This window comes from Pleurodeles waltl, chromosome 4_1 (assembly GCF_031143425.1).
Source record: "Pleurodeles waltl isolate 20211129_DDA chromosome 4_1, aPleWal1.hap1.20221129, whole genome shotgun sequence".
NCBI classification, from domain to species: Eukaryota; Metazoa; Chordata; class Amphibia; order Caudata; family Salamandridae; genus Pleurodeles; species Pleurodeles waltl.
In genome coordinates this window covers 532,592,685-532,614,443 of record NC_090442.1, presented here as the reverse complement: position 1 = coordinate 532,614,443, position 21,759 = coordinate 532,592,685, and the positions used below count along the sequence as shown (strand labels likewise).

Below are 21,759 nucleotides of genomic sequence, written 5' to 3'. Positions count from 1 at the left end.
TGGCAACAATATGTTCAACGGAGACCCCCTCAGGTATATGCTGTTAACGCAATGAAGAGGCGCCGGCACTCACTAAACAGCTCAGGTCATGGCGGCCTACCCCTAGCATAAGGGGTTTGCCGAATCACTCCTGCAAACGGTCAAATACCCAATCAGGCCACAGCCATTTCTTAACACCTCACTTAGGGAGTCCTCTCGGTAGGGCTCCCCACTGGACCTCACTCTCTCCAGTGCTTCCCTATGCCTCACAGGCCACACTGGTCTTGGCAAGTAAGCAGGTGCTGGTGCGCCATGCTTCATGGCAGGTTCTTGTGGTTTTCCTTGGTGACGTCCCCTCACCCAGCAAGAAGGCTAGCAAGCCTTTGCCCCTCCATCCTGGTCACAGGTAGAAGTCTTACAGAGATTACCCTTCACACACAGCCCAACTGGCTGCTTGGCAGATGACAAATTTTGGGGTCTCAACTTCCCCTTCTTATAGATCATTTCCAGACATCAAATGTGATTTAGAGTCTACTCGTTAACATTTTATGTTGTGTTCTGCTTCATTTGAAGTGTACATTTTTCTTTGTCTACTTTCCTCTTGAAAGGCTGTCTGTCACAGCAGGAAAGACTCTGAAGCTGATTGTCCCAAAGCACAGGCCATGGAAGTGACTGAAGTTCACACGTGAATGTCAGCCACAGTGATAGATACAAGAAAATGTTGATCCTGGGCTCCCAGCTCCACTCTTTATGCCCTTATCAGCCCCCTGCCTTGTGATCTACCACTGAATCAAAAAGCAGCCTTTTTAAAGTGTAAAGGGCAGTCTATTTCTTCCTTCCTCCAGTGTGTGTCCCACCTAGTTCACAGGAATGCAGCAATGCACACATATAGGGGATTTCTCTACTCCTCATGTCCTCACCAGGCAGGCCTGGACTTCCCAAAATGGAACTCAAGGCCCTCCATGTAATCAACATTGCAGGCACACTTGCACACCGTGTACTTTCACCGCACACATACTCTCCAGTACTGTTACCTCCATGCTTTGTGCAACTACAGACACACATACATTGGACACACACATGCCATTTGTGCACTCTGCTAAGTACTGTAGCTTTTATGTATTGTACTAGGCCTCTCGGCCTCACTCCAGTGACACAGGGTAAAGCAAATCTGTTCATGTCTAGTGCTCACTGCACGGTGTGCTGCCACCACTGCGCTTATGCTGCCTAATTCTTGGTGAAAGCGTTAGCCTCCCACCACTATGAAGTTAGCGCTTTGGCTGCCCCTTCTGGTCCAATAAGACCATAGTCTCTGAGACAGGTGTGTGTCATGACACACACACACATGATCCATGTTTGTCTGTGACAATAAAATCAGCATTAAGGATCCAGACAACAGTACAGTTGGGCACTCAGTGCAGGGGTGGACATCCATTACCATGCATAGGGCTTTTCTGTTCCAGCAGCAGGTTACTCACAATTTGAGTGATAAGCAGGGTGACATAATTCATGTAGCACACTGTTTCCATGCATATCACTCAAAAATTTGCGCACACAGGGGATTCACTCTTGGTGATGCTAGACATCTTTGTTAAGGGCATCTGTATCATTTTTACCACAAAGCTTAGTTATAGTATGTTAATCTAATTTGTAGAGCACATGTACACCAAATGTTTTTTTTGGTGTTAAACAGGTATATAGTGTCCAATCTCTGATGGAGTTAAGTGATAAATGCCTGTTAAAAAATCCATGTTTTTAAAGATCGTCTAAATTATATCAGATTAGATCCTGAGCGAATATTGGGGAAAATAAGATTCTGGAAGGCAGAGCACAGGTGTAGAAGATACACATGCCAATTCTGGTTCTGTGATATATAGGGGCAACTAATAGGTTCTTGGAAGAGGAGTGAAGGGTATGAATAGAGTGTACTTGGCTCAGTGATGAGTAAAAAAAAGCTGGAGCAGTTCCTTGAATGACTTGGAAATTAATGGCGAGAAACAAATGGTAAATTCTGTTCAATAGGTAACCAGCTCTACTTTTGTAGTAGGATATTATTTTTTGCTAATTTGGGAGCATTCAGTATCTGCTTCGCTGCAGCATTGTGAAACCCTTAAAGTCTGTTAAGGAGTGTGGTAGGTAAGCCAAGATAGAGTGACTTGGTATAATCGTTTTTTGGAGCCAGTGATCACTACAACTACAGCTTTCTTTTCATCCTTTGTTAAAAACATAATGAAGTTTCCTAAATGTTTTGAGATGCAACAAATAAAAGGAAACTGCAGAAGAGACCTGGTTAGAAAGCGACTCCTCACCTCAGGGCACAGGTAATGGAGCTTGTGCTCCTCTGTGCCAGTCTGATGCCGTCACCCGCCAGTCTCCTGATTGATGAGAGGCCTGAGCGGAAGCAGCTACCCTCCTGTATGAGTGAGGATACACTTTCGATGAACTCCCAGACCACCAGTGCTTAGCTTAGGAACCACATTAACACCCGTAGAACACGCCCAGGGGTGTCCTGATGCAAGACCACTGAGTAGAAAAAACAAGTGAATATCAGAAAGCATGCAATGCAAAAGAGGAACGTGGACTACATGCAGAGTTTTATCCTAACAGAACTATAAGTACATTAATACTCGTATTACGTCAACATCAAGGAAGGCTCCTCCGCAATGACAGAGGAGCATTGCCAAGAGCCAGGAGATGAAAAATAAAGGTATAGTTTAATATCGTTTTAGTTTTCACCTGCTGGCTCAGCCAGCAATGCAGGGAGGGTTGTGGCTGGGCCATGGAAGGGAGGAGGAGGAGAGAGTGCACCTAAGTGCGCATGTGTGTTTGGCCAGCCATCTTAGGACGTCTTAGAAACTGCACAGACCCCAGGGTTGTGTCCAAGCAGCAGATCAAGCCGCTAAGACCTACCCTGGCGCTGCTTTCATGGTAGGTCTAGCATGAAAGCAGCGCCAGGATTGCTGGAAAGCCTGTGCTGGTGTCCCAGTGAATGCTGGGACACCAGACGAAGAGCGCGAGGCTTCAGGAGGTGGTGAGCTGCAGCGACGAGAGAAAGGTGTTTTTTTTTTTTTAGAGTTGTTCCCCCCATTATCCCTCACCTGCCCCCCTTGACATTTGCAGAAGCACCCGATGGTCAAGATTTGTGATAAACATATCCACTAAAGAAGGCTATCTTAATATAGATTTAGAATTTTTTTCTCACAAACCTCAGTGGAGTAAGAACACTGTGTTGAAAGATGTGACTTCAAATTAGTCACTATGATGCCCACTTGCCTCCAATGCTGCACCTACGTTTTATTGGTGAGTTTTCGTCTTTGCGTTGTAGGGTCTGCACACCCAGAAAAGTTTTTCCTCCCTTTTGAATGGGATTAGTCTCTGCGTTTTTATTGGAAACTTTTCAATTTTGACTTGTGTTGTTAGGACCTGTTGACCTGAGTGGTTATCTGTAGCAACTCAGCAGTACCAGTGTTTTGAAAACAAAAGTACTAGTATGCACATGAGCCGTGGTTTAAATGGAAATTTAGACGCGATGGTACTCATTTTTTAGAGTACCTGTTTGCTTCTGCGCAGTGCTTAATTTAAGGCGATAATCGCCGATGGGCGCCACCAGCACTTAATTTTGAGGACTAACACTGATTTTTTTCTGATCAGACATTTCTTGAGAAACACAAAGAAAGGGTAAAGAACGAGGAAGTGAAAATCGGAAAACCAGTCACAACTGGAGACAGCTGTAGCCTGTAACAGTGAGATAACGAGGATGGGGTGTCTGGTAGCGGATTATGGAGGCATGCGGTGGATTGAAGCCTAACAGCATAGGCATTCGGCGCGCTGAGATTTAATAGCGCCGACAGCGGCCTTCTGAGCACCGGGACACATTATATTACAGATTAAGCCCTTCTCCTGCGACGGGCTCATACCCTCCCCTCCAGCGCTTTGCAGCAGTACTGAAAACTGGAGGTACTCTCCCTTTCAAATTAAGAAAGTGGAGCTACTCAGTGCCAGACAGTACCTGTGCGTTTACAGCTCTGCACAAATAAAAATGCCTTTTTGTATTTCATGGATAAAACCGACTGTTTTTTCTGCAAGGAACTAGGGTAAACGGATCATACTGGTTGTGTTTCTCCCATCTAAGAAGCTCTCTTGTAAATCTTGGGTATGGCAAAGGGCACCAAAGGCGAGCAGCCTATGAGAATACCGTGGGAGTTAGTCTGGTGTATAGTATGCAATGAATCTGATTTATCCTCTGTCTGTGGGCTCATAGTATTCCAAAAATTCAGCGTGCTGCCCATCAAATGCTCATTCATGAAGTTTAAAGTCAGCTAACAAAGCCCAGCCTGTCGTCATTGGAAGTGGAAAGTTGTCATCATCACAGCCTGCTCATGTTCCTACGTGCCAGCCATCTGCACTTTAAACCGGGCCTAAGAATCTGTGAGTGCACACCGGGGTGTTCTGCGCACTCAATGCCGCCAAGTTGCGACCGAGTAACATTGCTTTCTTCTGATGTACTGGAGGCTGGCTGGGCTTTTCAGCTATTTACCTCAAAAGAAAACTGAAAGAAAAAGAGCGGACAAAGCCCGTCTGTTTTGCCTGTCCCACTTGCTGGGCTGCTGTTCTCCCCTTTTCAGCGAAGGAGGGGATAGAGCTGGGTCAAAGTTGAAGAACACAGGACAGGATTCACGCCTGATGCTGAAATTCAAATGGTCCGGTTTAAGTGGAGGCTAGGGTGCTAATTCAGAAATGGAAATGTTTGTGCCGCGTGTTTTGTTGCTGTGACAGATGGTGGGCAAGCAACCTGCAGAGCGAGCGGAAGTGTGGGACTGTGTCCAGTGTTTACTGAAAGTCTGAAATCCGTGCGAGTGAGTTTGTGGGTAATAAGTTGCAACGTTGTTCAAAACAACCACCAAATTAATACATGAACGCGGTGAGCACACTAGAGCTGCCATGCAATCGGGCCTTCCTTATTTAATTCCAATTGTATTGAAACCACTGCTGTCTCTTCTTGCAGACGCCCTAATTATAAGTGGACTGGTAATCCCTTTTAGTCCCAAATCTACCGTTTTCAAACGAAACAGGATTACAAGTGACCCTGTATCTCTAGGCTGGTATGCACTTGCTGCAATCAGCCTATGTGTATGCCCAGAAAGAGGCACCTTACCTATTGCTTGCACCAAATTACAAATAAGTAATACACTATATGCATAACTGTAATTATCTATTGTTTTTTGCAATTTGTTTCATTTTTATGGTATACTACTTCTAGGATGCCTGAAGTCATCAATGCTGTAGCCAGTGTGCAAGGAAGGAAATGGACCCCCGGCCGCTATTTGAACTGTGAAATACAGCAATAATCAGGGTTCAGTTGGCCCCTTATACCTCTGGGCTCTGGGTTCACTGCACCTGCTGGGCCAATATAAACTATGCTCCTGATAGACATGGACCTCTCTGGGTCAAGAGAAACAGATGAAATTATTAGGAGTTTGGCCAGGAAGGTACTCCGCCAAAAATGTGGTGGAGTACCAATAGGGTACCCTGTTCACCAAACTGTCTGTTTGCTCACTCTGTTAGAGTCACATGCACTGTCATGTTACTGCTGGCGAAGCTCCCACTGGCTTTCCCTGCAGAAGTCTTAGGCCAGCTGATCCATGGACACCAGACCATCGGTCTAAGTACATCAGACAATCTGCCTCACCCAGGGCAGATGTTCCGATTATTTCTTCTTGTTTGGGACTGCCATGAAATGCCTGGCTGTCCTGAACAGAAAAAGTTAACAAGTATTGGCAAAGCCAATATGTCTCACCTATGTGAGATCTGTTGGCTTTGTTAGAGGGGGGTGGGGGGGAGGGATTGTGTGAGCTGGAGTGGCATTGTGTGGCGTACAGTGGCACTGTGTTGCATGGAGTGGGTGCGGCAATGCATGGACTGGCATTGCAAAGAGCTGAGTGTTATTGTGTGGCATGGTGTTCAATGGCATTGTGTGGTGTAGAAACAATCTAGAAAGTGAATTGATAAGCAATTGTAAAGACCTTCCACAAATAGGCAATCGCCCCGTCCCTGCACTCCTTTACGCAGATGATGCAGTACTCATGGCCAGGACACCGCTAGCCCTCCAGAAACTCCTGACCACTTGTATAAATTACATGACAGCCCTGGGCCTCACAGTCAACCGTTCGAAAACGTTCATAATGAACTGTGGCAGGAAACTGAGCAAGTCCTATAAAATCACTATTCACGAGGACAAGGTGAAGATAGCTCCCACCTTCTCATATTTGGGCATAATGTTCGATAAACAGGCCACCTGGGTACACTGCGTGAAAACAAAAAAAGACCAGATTATTAAAACAACTTGAAGATTTTTTCCCCAAAACTAGGGGGGATCTCCCCGTCAAACATGGTAAAAATCTACAAGGCCAAATGTATCCCGGCGGCTACTTATGGTGCATGTATCTGGGGGTATACGAACTGCCATGCGATTCAGTTGGTGGAAAATGACTTCCTGAGATACCTGCTAATGGCACCAAATAGCACGTCATCATATATTAGCCATTCGGAACTAGGGGTCCATTTTGTAACTGATCTAATTAAGATACAGCCTCTATTATTATGGCATAAAGTGTGGACCTCTGAGCATACCGGATTAAACCAGGCCATACTATCCGACTGCATGAATCTAACACACTCGCTTAGAGTTCCCTGGCTAAGATATATTATGACCTTTTTTAAAAATATGGGCTGCGAAGCATATTACCAAAACCCACAATCATTGGAAAAAATAACCAGGAGAGATTTGAGGGCTCTGACTTTGAAGCACTTGGATGAACAGAGATGGGAAGTGGAATCAAAAAAATCTACAGTAATGTCTAACCAACTAATTCTGTCAACGGATGCAGTCCAGCCCTACTTAGTAAGCATGGCAAATCCCCGACATCAATTTGTCCTTACAAGATTCCGCTTAAATATCTTCCATCGGCTAGTAACCTTTCCGATTATGTGCGACTGGAGTACAGCTTTAAGAGTATGTCCATGTGATGCAAAAGCTCCCCAATCTACAATGCATGTGGTCCTCTTTTGTAAATTTTATGATATTCCAAGAAAACGTATTTTATTGCCTTTTTTAAGATCGACTAATTTGCGTCAGTGCCGCAACGCGTATTTTACCTTACAGATTTTATCCTCTATTGAAATGTGTGGAATTTTAGCAAACTTTTTATGTATAGTACTCTCTGTAAGGAAGTCTATGGGCGTACTAAACTAATTTTATTTGAAAAATTTGGAATTTCCGGTAAACTCCTCACTCTCCAGAAAATACTGTAATTGAACTCGATTTTGCACTGATGTAAATTTATCAAGTTTTATATACCTGTCCTTGAATGAATTAACAATGTGTTTTATTATCTTCCCTATTTATTTATAATTTTTCTTATACATATTTATCAATGTATTATTACTTGATACTTTTATGGCCTGTTGAAAGCCGAATAAAGTCTGTTTGATGATGATGGTGTGGCATGGTGTTCAATGGCATTGTGTGGTGTAGAGTGGCATTGTGTGGTGTTGAGTAGAATTCTGTAGAGTGGAGTAGAGTAACATTGAGTGGAGTGGAGTGGCATTCTGCAAAGCTCTTCAACACTTCATCAGGGTTAGTAAGTGCTATATAAATAGAATTAAAATTAAGTGGAGTAGAGTGTCATTGAGTGGAGTGGCAGTGTGTGAAATGGAGTGTCATTGTGTGGCAAGGAGTGTCATTGTGTGAGGTGGAATAGCATTGTGTGGCATGGAGTGGGACTGAGTGGAGTGCAGTGTCATTGTGTGGAGTGGAGTGCAAGTGTGTGGTGTGGCGTAGTGTGGAGTGGCATTGTGTGGAGTGGAGTAGCACTGTGTGGTGTGGAGTGGCATTGTGTAGCATGGACTGGCATTGTGTGGAGTAGCACTGTGTGGCATGTAGTGAAGTGGCATTGTGAGGTGAGGTTTGGAGTGCAGAAACATTGTGTGACGTGGATTGGAGTTAAGTGGCGTTGTGTAGAGTGGGTTAGAGTGGCATTGTGTGGCGTTGAATGGAATGGCATTGTGCGGAGTGGAGTGGCAATTTTTGGTGTGGAGCAGAATGGCATTGTGTGGTGTGGATTGCCATTGAGTGATGTGGAGGGCCAATGTGTGGCATGTTGTGACATGGATTGAAGTAGAGTGGCATTGGGTGGAGTGGCATTGTTTGTTGTGGAGTGGGATTGTGCAGAGTGGAGTGGCAGTGTGTGGCAAGGGATAGAAATGGCATTGTATGGCATGGATAGGAGTGGACTGGCATTGTTAATTGTAGAGTGGCATTTTGTGGAGCACAGTAGCATTGTGAGGAGCACAGTAGCATTGTGTGGAGTGGATTGGCATTGTGTGACATAGAGTGATATTATGTGGAGTGGCATTGTGTGACGTGGTGTGGAGTGGCATTGTGTGTTATGGAAAGTTGCCCAAGTTGCCACTGAAATGCCTTATATTGTTTCAAAGCCTTGTTCCTTATAAATGCAATTATAGTCCAATATGTTACCAATTATCTTGACCTACGAGCTATGTAAACGTCTGCTTCTTTTGAACTGATGTAGGAGCTGTTTAGTATGTACAATGCTTCTGGGAGAACTGGTATGTTTACAAATAAATGTGTTTTAAACCAGGAGTAGCTAGTGGGCGAAGGAGCAACATATACCATACAGGTCGGGGATAAAGGAGATAGAGCCAGATGGCAGCAGTGTTGTGGAGCTAAAGATGTGAAAATCAATTTCCAAATAGGAGTAGCAGACATGGTCATTACTCAGTCATGATAGAGAATGATAGTAACAACACCTTGTTGTGAGAAGAAGTGAACAGAACAGATGGTTGAAGGTTTAAACCAAAACTATTACAGAGTTGAAAGTCAGGGAATTCTAGTATGACTCTCTCAGATGTTGGGGTAGGGGGCAGGGGTGAGGAAGAAACAACACAGAGAAGGGATGGGTGGGAGGGGTAGAAATGACCCTGGTAAGGCGCGGGTGGATGGGGAAGAAGAAATAGTATGCCAATCACAGTGCAAGCAGTGAATGGACCATAATTAGGATATATCAGTTTGTGCTTGGTCCATGCTCCACAAATAGAAAAGGAAGTGAAGCCTGGCACTCGCTGGCCAATTAGGAGGCTTCAAAGAAGAGTGACAATGATACCAGTAAATGGTAAGCCATGGTTGGACTCCAAACCCTTTATAGTAAACAGTAGCCCTTGCAGTGACAGCGCATGTGCTGCCAGCAGGTAAGACCTAAAAACGACCCTCACACCATAGGAGGAAACTCCCAGGGTGAGAGTTTTCTTGTTTTCCAAAATAAAAGCCTCACTTTATGACTTTGCTTTTAAAAAACAAAAAAGTTTGCTGAGCGGCTGAAAGAATGGCTTTTACAGGAGAAGCAGTTGCAGTAGTTTCTCTGAAGGCTTAGAAATCTCTGCTAGGCAGACGTAAGTCTTTTATTATGATTGCTTTTATTTCACCAGGGCAGTCAAGTACACTTTCCTATGAAAAGAAATTATATATAACAATTGCATGTGTGAAATGCTATGCTAATTAAACATTTTTCAGTAAAAAAGGTATAGTTTGGGAGGGGGGATTCTAATGCTCCATGTTAACCCATGGCAGCTTTAGCTTCACCCGACAGCATTCTCCTTTAAATATATGAGAACGTGAAGAGTCTTGCTCTGAATAGAAGAGTATCTATGTTTGGTTAGAGCTGAAGATGGCGATGCACTTGTCAGGAGACAACATGGTTTGAAGTGGGGGAGGGGCATAACTGCATTTTTGCAACTTCACAGCAGAGCAGTTTGTTGCTGGATTGAAAGGATAACACTCAAGCGTGTCCTAAACCCAGAAATCGGATTGCTTAATGCCTTCTTAGCACTGAAGATAGATTAATGTTTTATGTGAAAGAAGAAACAGGCTTTGCAGAAAATGGTGGAGCTCTCAGATTGAAGCGCTGTAGACTGTGGTGCAGCTTCTGAAACTTAGTAGAATTAAATGAAGATCTGTTCTCCAGTAAATCCTGTGTGTGAAATCCAGAGCCAGTGCAAGGTTTAGAGAATCAATAGGTTATTAAATTTTCAAAGAGCTCAGCTCAATCTTGCTGCAGCATTTTGTAAATGATATAGGTGTTAAATTGGTATAGTTCCTTTTTCTCCGTTTTCTCAGCTCCCTATTTCCCCCAAGGCCTGATTAAATAATATGTGTCCCCAGGCAGAGCCATTCAGATTATAGATTATAGATTAATTTTACAGAATGAGCCACAAAGCATCTTCTCTAAATTTGAATGAGGTCCCTCTCTTTCAGCCACATGCTATTGAAATGTGGCTCTGTCTCTAAGAAATTGAGGGAATTCCCCTTGCTCATACATATCCTCCCATTACAAATTTGTCTTTGCTTGGGCAAAAGGCCACCATGCAGAGGGAGAAGACACACGGAATGTGCTCCTCCCAGAAGACTGTGGCCATTCAAAGTTTGACTTCACGTGGTCTTTTTAGAAGAGGACATGAGGGAACTCAGGCACTCTTTGCTGAAAACAGCAGTGAATGCACAAATGCCCCCGATCACAGGGAGAATTCTTGCGGTTCATCAGTGACATTCAGGTGCCGCGCCTCCATTAGGGCAGAGGAGCGCCGCCCCCGCCAGCAGCGGCAGCTGCAAAACCTTTAAAAAAACCAATAATAAGCAGTGCTTATTATCGTTTTCTGGAAAAGGGGCAGAGCATTGGGGTGACGAGCACTTGAGGGGAGAGCATAGAGCACTCACCTCAGATTGCATGTGTGTTTGAGCCGGCCCACTACCTTGCAGAATGGGCCTGTATGGCATAGCAGCACACCTGGTGAAATTTCACTGAAACTCCTACCGCCATGTTAGTAAGAGCATTTTCCATACAATTTCCCTGCTGACACAGTGGTCAGCTGACTATTTGGAGTGCGGATTGTGCCCGGGCTGGCAGAGACGCAGCCTCTGCTACCCAAGCAGTTCAGCAGAAGTGCATCTTTGCTTGCTGGACTCATTGAGGTGCTATTTTTCTGTGCCACCTTCATGGAGTGACGTTTGTTCACACTTAAACTATGATTCCTGCTTTGTCGAAACTCAGTAGCGTTTATTTCCCCAAGCAAGTGCTGCTTCCCAGGTGTGCGAAATTTACTTGCAGCTATAAATATCTCAGGTTATACGATTTTTCAAATATATGTCGGAACAACGCATGCTGGAACCCTGCATGCCTGAACAATGTGGTAGGAACAACGGCCGCGTTGTTACCACTAATGCATTTACCACAAATGCCTTAACAAAGATTTTTGTTCCAGCATGCGTCCCCCTTACCCCCTACCCCCGCCCCTAAACCTACTGCAACCACCCACCCCACTCCTAAAACCTAAAACTACCCGACCCCCAACCCCCCTAAAATGTCCCCCACCCCACCCCTAAATCCTAAACTACTCCAACCCCCCACCCTCGCCCCTAAAACTACAGCAACCCCCCAACCCCGCCCCTAAAACCTAAAACTACCTCAACCCCCCACCCCGCCCCTAATACTACTGCAACCCCCCACCCCTGCCCCTAAAACCTAAAACTACCCTGACCCCTCACTCCGCCCCGAAAACTACCCCAAACCCCACCTCCATAAAACTCCCCCAACCCCCCACTCCATCCCTAAAACTTAATATTACCCCCGCCCCTCCCCTAAAACTATCTACCACCCCTACCCCAGCCCCACTTACCTGACCGCATCCTCTCCAATCCCGAGTCTGTTTTCCTCTACCTTAACCACCCATATTCGTTGTTAAGACATGCGTAGTTAAGGTAGAGGAAAACAGGGTAGTTGTTCAGGAAAGCGTAGTTCCGCTTTCGTGAACAATGACCCTCGTTGTTCCTGCGTTGTTGTTCAGGCTGCTTCCCCGATTTTTCTATGGAAAATGAGGAATAACACGCAGAAGTAGGTGCATACGTCACTTACCTCTAAATGTTTTGGAATGTTTCCAGAAATCTTCCCCTGTTAAATTTCAGAAGGTTTGACCTACAGAGATTTGTCAGAGGAAATGGGCAGGGGTTGAGGTGTTTACCACAAAACACAAAATTCCAGGCCTTGCACAAATGTCTATTTGTACAGGGATCAAAATGCATCACCCATATTGGAATCAGGGTCTTTTGATGATAATTTCTGTAAATGATTGCTCATCTTTGAGTTGCACATGCGAAAGTTTGGTGATACTTTATGATCATGATTGCTCATCTTTTCTTAAAGGGACAGAGAACAAAACGAACATGGAATGGAAGGCAACAAGGAGTAATTACTAATGCTTCAGTCTAATTCAAGCATTTGCTATATTTATTAGATATATAATTATTTTCAGGCACAAAAAGTGTAACCCCCTGCATGCTTGACACCCCAATGTAGAACTACATGTGTATCTGTTAGCAGGGTTGTGCAAAGTATTACCTTTGCCCACAGAGGTAGGACACTTTGCCCCCTAAGACGTGGGCTAAATTTCTCTGCTTCATCTTACTTTGACATTGTTAAGAAAACACATTTTGTTCTTTACGTGTGTATGTCTCAATAGGGTGGAACTTCAGACTGCACGTGATTGCCCCTCATTTCCCTCTCGCTAGCACTCTGGGCTTCTCTAGGCCCTGAGTGGCAGAGGGAATCTCTGCACCACTTTCCATTCTCCCCCCGCTGCAAGTCCCACCCAAAGAAGAAGGGGTTGTCGTGGTCAGAGGATGTCCTCAGCCAGACCTGCAAAGAATCAAGGGTGAGTCCTGTGGTAGCGTGGATAGCGGCCCTGAGCAGCAGTGACAACTAGTTTCTGCTGCCACACAGGGCTTCCTTTTTTGCTCTTTTTTAACAATAAATAAAATGCTGCCAGCCTCCTATTTGCAACGCTAGAAAGGTTTTACAAATATTAGAGAATGTTTGCAAAGCCTTGTGCTTTGTAGCTTTGAAAAACCCCACGCGTTAGGCGTTAGTGGGATGCTACTATCATGTAAGGTGTTCATTTTCATTTTGCCAGTCAGTTGGCCCCTTTGACCATCCTCCATGCCCTTTAAACCTGCCCTTGTGCGCTTAGAAATCTTAAGTCGTTGTAGAGTACCTCGTTCCGAAGGGAAAAGCTGTAAACTCTAAAAAGCACCGTGTGCTGTAGCCAGTAGTGCATTCCTCCAAAGCATTCCTCGGCAGAGGTTACCCAACCAGAGCTCACCAACACGAACTCAGTTGAAATGGGGTGAACTCACCATGCCTGACAACATAGGTGCACAAAATAACTGCCAAAGGCAGAACTAATTGATACAAGCAGATTCTGGAGATACCTTCTTCCAAAACATATCTGAAGTCCAAGAATTGAGCAAGAACAATAAGCTCTTCCAGTGAAAATGGCAACAAAATGGGGCGTGTGGTGATTGCAAAGTCCAATAATTATAGTACAGTGCTGCTGTTTTTGTGTACTTTAGTATCTTCCTATTGCAAAGTGAATAAAAATGGGTTCTTACACCTTTGCGTTATTTCCCATATTTACACACACAATCTACACTAATGTCATGATGGATGGTATGGGGAAATGCACAGCGTAAATGGCAACCTGGAGATTATTATGTTGGCTGTGACATGGCCTTGGCTTGAAACGGGGGATTGTGACAAAAAAATAAGTCCTGTGTATATGATAAACATTAGTATGCATAGCAATTAGGACAGACATGACCCGCAGCACACTTATTGCAAGCGAGAGTACCTTAAAAACATCAAAAGCCAGGCAGCTTCGATATGAGGAGTGACCAAGCCTGTAAAGCATAAGGCAGTGGACTTGAGTTAGAAAGAAACACAGTGCAATATCTCTTCTTGGCTCACCAACTGAAGAATGATTAAAGCCACTTCACTAGCAACGAGGACAGTAAGCGTTTCCTGTTCGCTGTTCCTGCCAGTAAACCATGGAGAGCAGTGGAGAAGGGTTTTCCATGCAGATAGCCTAGCTGCACCATAAAAGCGAATTTACAACTTGCAACTTTCAGATTACAGTACATCTTTGTATTTTCCACATGCTCCTGCACAAAGGCATCAAGGCCTGATTATTGCATATTGTTAGAGTGGTCCGTAGTAATAATTTACCTGTATTCGGACGCTCTTTAGGCCGATGAATCTTTTGACTTAGTGGGAACTCTCTGTACTCATAATCGATCAATTTCATCAAAATCAATAATCAATAACGAACATAAGCAACCCCTTGAACGACATAACACTTTACAATTAATCCAGAATACATTCCGGCGAACCCTGACCTTTCAGTCAGGAATAACCACACCTTCTTATTGCAAAGTTAGTGAATTTATTTCCCTATATTAACAAAGCTAGCACAATATAAATGTGTCTCAACACCAAATGATAAACATATATGAACATTAATAGCTGTCCATAACGTCGAAACAAGTGTAATCTATGTAGCATTTGAATCACAAGGCATTCGATAATGGCAATGCAAAGCACTAATACGATAATCTGTAATGGGCTAATTGCGTACATTTAGTCAGCATAACAAGATCTCAAATTGCATCGTGCGACATATGGAATCCTCATCTAACCTCAAATTAGCATCGGCATGTGGGACTTCATGCAAAAACAATTTAGCAACATAAATTTAGAAAACTCCTAGCTAGGGATCTTACCAAAATCAGCAGTTGGTTACCTAAAAGAAACACAATGCAATTTTACAATTTTCCTTTCATATTTACCAATTACGATCAGCATACAAGGAAGTCTTCGTCTCACAGGTACCGTTCTTCGGTCATCATGGGTACCGTTTCTCGATCAGCATGGGACGGGACAAAGGGGCAGGGGTGAACGGGGCAATTGCCTCACGGCGGCAAGGTAAAACTACTACTTCATGCAAAGGGACAAATCAAAATTAAAGTCTCTAGGGCAAGAATCATTAAAGTCTCTTTCTCTCGACTAGAGAAAGCATCAAAGTCTCTCAAAATGGCGTCGCAGCAAAGTGGGCCATAATAGCTACGAAGTCTGCAAAATGGCGGGTATCGAGCTGGTAATGGCTACCTTCTTCTCGTGCACCTGGGTTTTATAGACAACGGTTCAAGTCCAGTAGGGTCTCCATTGGAGGGTTCATAGGTTAGCTTCAAATTGACCAATCAAAAACGACAGTTCTCAAGCTTTTACTTAAGCATACATTATCCTTGGAGATGGGTACGCAAATCGCAACATTGTCTCCCGATTAGCTCACTTTCAGAGCCTCCATTGTCCGCACCTGCAAGTCGACCTTGAATTAAAGAGAAAATATGCCAGGCTGGCACTAACTTTAAGATAAGCATGTGAACAGCTTCTGTGGAAAAGTACAGCTTCAAGCAAAAATACACGTTTATTAGCACAGTGGAAAAGTACGAGCATCTAAACCGTGAGACCAGGCAACTAGGCCAAAGCCTCCGCTAAAGTAATGCTAAGCTAAGGCATTTCAAACAAGCAAATCGTAGCACTCGTTTATGATTATGTCGGATTAGTGCAATTCTAATATACCACTTTATATAAAGCACGCGTATAAATGATGGCAAACTACTCTGAGGGCACATTTTGTCCCCGTACAATCTTTATTATTTCAGTTAGTGTCACACCTGATTATTTCAGCACTACGTTTAAGCGTTAATAAATCAAAACCTTCATTTTCTGCTTCATCAATCCCTCCTCTGATGACTACTTGTCATCACACAAATCATGCCCACAAATTTTATTCCATTAAAATTCTGTCAGTTCCCTTTTCCTTTTAGTTCCCCTAGTTTGCGCTTTGTATTCTTCTGCCATTCTTTTCATAATTTTCTCTTCTTTTCTTCTTTTAATTCTTTCCATAATCATTATTATTCCCCTTTTTATTCCCCAAATTCCAAATACACAAATTATTACTATTAATATTCCTTCTATTATTTTCAATAATATTCCATTCCAAATTCCCCCAATCCAATGTCCCACTGAAGCAAGTCCCTTTCCAACCTTCTCCCACACTCCTGGTTCTTTCAGTTCCTTCAAATCTGCACTTTCTTTTGTTAGATTAGCAAGCATAGTTTTAATTTTCACACTATTATCAGGTATATAGGTACAACAGTGTCTTGCACCAATCATTTTGCAAACGCCTCCATCCTTTGCTAAAAGAATGTCTAAAGCAAGCCTATTTTGAAGAGTCATAGCTCTTTCCGCTGCAAGTTCAGCATCTATCAGGATTATAGCACCTGAAAACTTTGTCAACATGTTATCCACTATAGTAGACAACTTTCTTATTTTGATGGAATTCAGCACAACTCCCAATGAAGGAATCATGGCTCCAAATATATCACCTACCACAGCAGCTGCGGTCTCTCTTTTCTGGATACGATGGGATCCAGATGTCTTTTGAATCATCGATACGTCATCCAGTTGATAAACCTTTGGAAACACTATACCCAAATAACATCTTCCCCACCATCCCTTTGGAAGACGATAATAGGCATTATGCCCCCAAATGTAATATACCCCTGGAATGACAGGGTCAAGTCCGTTCATCATGAATGTCCATTTGGCCTTAAAAATAAACGTATGTTTGCATTCACTCGCTCCTACAAAAATGTTGTCATAGTAAGATTCTCCTCGGTATATACAAAATTTCCCTACATGCCAAGCATCTAAAGCTATTTTCCCTTGTGTCTTTATAGCAGCAAAATCATAATTATCTACTGAAGTCCTCTTATGTAACTCCTTTTCTAATTTCGCCTTCATTTGAGCCCTTCTATCATCTGTGCGATCTAAAAAGCTTATTTCTACAGCAGAGACTGGGCAAGTAAGGTTCTCCCTATGAGCATGAGCCGTTTCAAAAGGTTGCATTGGCTCGAAAAATTCCCTCATTATTTTAGCGTCCCAATCTTTAGCAATCTGGCTAAGCTGCGCTATTATAGGAACATAAGCAAAGGTAACATCATAATTCGAGTAAAAATACTGTATGTTAGTTTGACCATAAAACCTAGACATCACTATACTACATGTAATCCCATATGTAAGAGGCATGTGGTGATAAGTCACCCCTTCCTTTACTGATGTCGGTATCTGGGTACACACATAACAATCTTTCGCATCCATAGTTTCAACATACTCTGTTAGTAAGCGGTAGAAAACGTTATACGAAAGCTCTTTCTTATCGTGCAAGAGCCTCTCATCCAATGCTAGTCTTTTCAATGGGGTTAGTTCAGTGACAGTAACAGGAACAAAAGTAGAAGCCTCGATATTCTCACTTTCACCCTTTCCATGCATTCCAAACACAATTGCCATTATTATTAGTACACATGTAACTACCAAGCCTATACACACATATTTACAATATTTCTTTCTATTATTTTGCGTAGCGTACCTAGTCATGATCTGTATAGAATCAGAGAGCTAGAAGCACCTATAAATGAAACTACTTAGCAATTCAGTTACAAAGCTGAACGAGCGCAATGTTCGCACCGTCTTCTTCAAAAGGCCAGTCACTTATCGGTTAGCAGCATTTGTCTCAATTCAGCAATAACTCAGTCTTTATCAGTTTAGCAAGTGTCTCATCCGGTTTAGCAATGTCTCAGCTGGTTGTTTCTTTCACGTTAGATTGTAGCAAGCAATATCATTTACTATTCTTTCAATCAACAGAGTCTATGAAACTTTTCTTTTCTATTGGTATCTCTTCTTCTTCTTCGTTCTCGATGCTTAGAGACACAAACTCGTCAGTCCAATCGTCATTGACTGCATATGCCCATTCAGGACCAGAATACCTCCTGTTTGGTATCCTTTTCCTTTTCAATTTTGCTTCTCTTTTCGACTCTGCTTCGCTAGCACTTTCCTCCTTTGTCAAGTCTTTTTCTTCGCTTGACGATTGTTCCACGACAGTCACTTCCTTTCTTTTCTCTTTCACTTTTGGCCTTTCTCCCTCGTTCAAACTTTCTTTACCCTTTTCTTTTACTGGTGAGATACTTAGGCCCTCATTCTGACCTTGGCGGGCGGCGGAGGCCGCCCGCCAAAGTCCCGCCGTCAGGTTACCGTTCCGCGGTCGAAAGACCGCGGCGGTAATTCTGACTTTCCCGCTGGGCTGGCGGGCGGTCGCCTTCAGACCGCCCGCCAGCCCAGCGGGAAAGAGGCTTCCACGATGAAGCCGGCTCGGAATCGAGCCGGCGGAGTGGAAGCTGTGCGACGGGTGCAGTTGCACCCGTCGCGTATTTCACTGTCTGCGCAGCAGACAGTGAAATACATTTAGGGGCCCTCTTACGGGGGCCCCTGCAATGCCCATGCCAGTGGCATGGGCACTGCAGGGGCCCCCAGGGGCCCCGCAACCCCCCCTACCGCCATCCGGATCCCGGCGGTCGGACCGCCGGGATCTGGATGGCGGTAGGGGGGGTCGGAATCCCCTCGGCGGCGCAGCAAGCTGCGCCGCCTTGGAGGATTCAATGGGGCGGCGGTACACTGGCGGGAGCCCGCCAGTGGTGCCGGTCCGACCGCGGCTTTACCGCCGCGGTCGGAATCCCCATTGGAGCACCGCCGGCCTGTCGGCGGTGCTCCCGCGGTCCTCCGCCCTGGCGGTCTTTGACCGCCAGGGTCAGAATGACCGCCTTAATCTCCTTTTTGCACCGTGTCCGTTTGATGGACCTGCTGTCTTTTCTGCGGAAGCTTGGACTTTTTCGTTCTGTTCTGCCTCGTTCCCTCCTTCCGGGGAATCAATCACGTTCTCTTTTTCTTTTTCTGTATCGTCTGCTTCTGGGAAAGCCCTCCTCTGATCAGGCTCTCCTGCTTTTTCACCTTTTTCGAGCCCTTCGTCACCGTTACTTTCGTCAGGCTCTTTATCACTTTCAGCTGCTTCAGGCTCCTTGTCACCTTCAGCTGCTTCAGGCTTTTTGCTACCCTCAGCTGCTTCAGGCTCTTTGTCACCTGCAGCTTCTTCGTCGCTGTCTGAACTTTCTCCTTGGTCTTCCCCAAGTGAGTCGGACTCTTCGCCCTCCAATAATATCTCTTTCTCTCCTGCTTCTGCTTGTTCGTTTTCAGTTCGCTTCTGTTCTGTCTCAGCACTCGGCACTGTTTTATCAGGCACTGGCAATTTCAGCGCTTCAACTTCCTCATCTGTAGGACACAGCACCTTCTTTGTGTGACTGGCGTGAATCCAGTTGGGAACTCCCGCACACTTCACTGCGGTAGTTGTCGTCAGGATCACTTGGAAAGGGCCTTTCCAACGGGGTTCCAGACACGATTTTCTCACGTGCTTCTTCACCACGACCCAGTCACCTGCTTTCAGTGCGTGTCCTGGACCTTGAATCGGTGGCAAGGTGGTCGCTTCCACCTGGTGAGAGAAAGAGCGAACCACGTCAGCCAGTCCTTTGCAGTAGTCTAACACCATATCATCTGTAATATTCAAGAGCATGTTTGCGGGAACTGCAGGAAGTCTCATAGCCCTGCCCATGAGAATTTCGTGCGGAGACAATCCAGTTTTTCTATCAGGAGTGTTTCTCATTGACATTAGCACTAAGGGCAATGCGTCAGGCCATTTCAAATTTGTCGATGCACATATTTTTGCCATTCTCGATTTCAGCGTACCATTCATCTGCTCCACCAGTCCTGATGCTTCAGGGCGATAGCTACAATGCAGCTTTTGCTCAATGTTCAGTGCTTCGCAGAGTAACTTTATCACCTCGTTGTTGAAGTGACTTCCCCTATCTGATTCTAAAGAGATCGGGAATCCGAAACGTGGTATCAACTCCCTCAACAATAGCTTGGCAACTGTAAGGCTGTCATTTCTACGTGTGGGGTATGCCTCAATCCAGTGACTAAAAATGCACACAATCACCAACACATATTTCAGACCCCCATGCACAGGCATCTCAATGAAGTCCATCTGCATTCGACTAAAAGGACCGCTTGCCCTACCAATGTGACTCATGTTCACGACCGTTCCCTTTCCTGGGTTCATCTGCTGGCAAGTGACACATCGATGGCAAACTGCTTCTGCAGCTTGACGAAATCTGGGGTTAAACCAATCAGTTTTGAACAATCTTATCATGGCATCTCTCCCTAGGTGAGCTTGCCCATGATAGAACCGCGCAAGCTGTGATATGAGACTATTTGGTAAAACATATTTTCCTTCATGTGAAACCCATAACTCGTCTTGTCTCTTTATACATTGTGATTTGATCCAGGAATCTCTTTCATCCTCCCTGACATTATTCTGTAATGCTTTTAGTTCCTCTATTGTATCTACGACCTTCAAGGCGAATGCTTCAGCTGGTTCGAGTTCTGGCTCACTTATTGAGTTCCATTCATCTCTCAGTAATATACAGTTCAAGGCGCAAAATCTTGCGACTTGATCCGCATATGCATTTCCCAGAGAAACATAGTCCTGTCCTTTCGTGTGAGCACTGCACTTTACCACTGCAACTTCAGCTGGCACTTGAATGGCATGTAACAATTCCCTTATTCTTTCCCCGTTTTTCACTGGGGATCCTGAAGAAGTCAGGAAACCTCTCTGTGACCATAGTTGTCCAAAGTCATGCACAATCCCAAACCCGTATTGGCTATCAGTGTAAATGGTGACTTTCATCAATGCAGACAATTGACATGCTCTAGTAAGGGCTACAAGTTCTGCTACTTGTGCAGAATAGACTCCTTGGAGCCATCCCGCTTCCAAGACACCTGTTACAGTACATACAGCATATCCTGCTTTCAAAATCCCCATCCCATCTCTTAGACATGAACCATCAACAAAAAGAATTTGGTCATTTTCATCAAGCTTGGTATCCTTGATGTCCGGTCGAGGTTTTGTGCAAAATTCAGTCACCTGAAGGCAGTCATGCTCGACGTCTTCAGCGTTCTCAATTTCGGCATTTTCTCCAGGAAGCAAGGTTGCTGGATTCAACGTAGTGCACCTTTTCAGCTGCACATTCGGTGAGCCCAGAATAATCGTTTCATACCTTGTGAGTCTTGCTCCTGTCATGTGCTGCGTTCGGGAGCGGGTCAAAAGTATCTCAACTGAGTGAGGGACCATGACTGTTACTGGGTGTCCCATCACTATTCCTTCACTCTGAGTGAGGCTGATACCAACTGCTGCTACGGCGCGCAAACACCCTGGCAGTGCTGCTGCGACCGCATCCAAAGTAGCTGAAAAATACGCTACTGGTCTGTTTACGCCACCATGGGCTTGAGTCAAGACAGACAAAGAACATGCATCACGTTCATGACAAAACAATGTGAAAGGCTTCGTGTAATCAGGCATACCTAAAGCTGGAGCCCTGCACATGCATTCCTTTAATTCAACAAAAGCATCCATCTCATCTCCTTTCAGCTCAATTTGATCCAAAGCATCCTTCTGGGTCAGTTTCAGTAAAGGCTTCGCTAGAGTCGAGAAGTTGGGAATCCACTGGCGACAATAACCCACCATTCCCAAAAACTTCCTCACCTCCTTCCTTGTCTTGGGCGGACTCATTTGAAGTACACTTGTAACCCTTTCCTTCATTATTCTCCGTGATCCTTTCTCTATCTGGTGACCCAAGTATTTCACTTTCTTCTGACAGAACTGTAATTTGGAAGGAGACACCTTATGTCCATTCCTTCCCAAATGGTTCAACAGGGCAATAGTATCGGCTGTGCAACCACTTTCTGTCTTTGATGCAACCAGTAGGTCGTCAATGTACTGTACTAGGGTTGACTCGAATGGCAATTCTAATTCCTCCAAATCTTTCTTTAGAATCTGATTGAATATTGACGGTGACTCAGAAAACCCTTG

At 44.5% G+C, this 21,759-nt stretch overlaps 1 protein-coding gene across 19 annotated transcripts in view; it reads left to right on the top strand.

Moving 5' to 3' along the window:
* LOC138287896 (neuronal cell adhesion molecule-like) overlaps positions 1–21,759 on the top strand; it is a 799,924-nt gene that overhangs the window by 7,362 nt on the left and 770,803 nt on the right. The gene's annotated exons all lie outside the window — the stretch shown is intronic.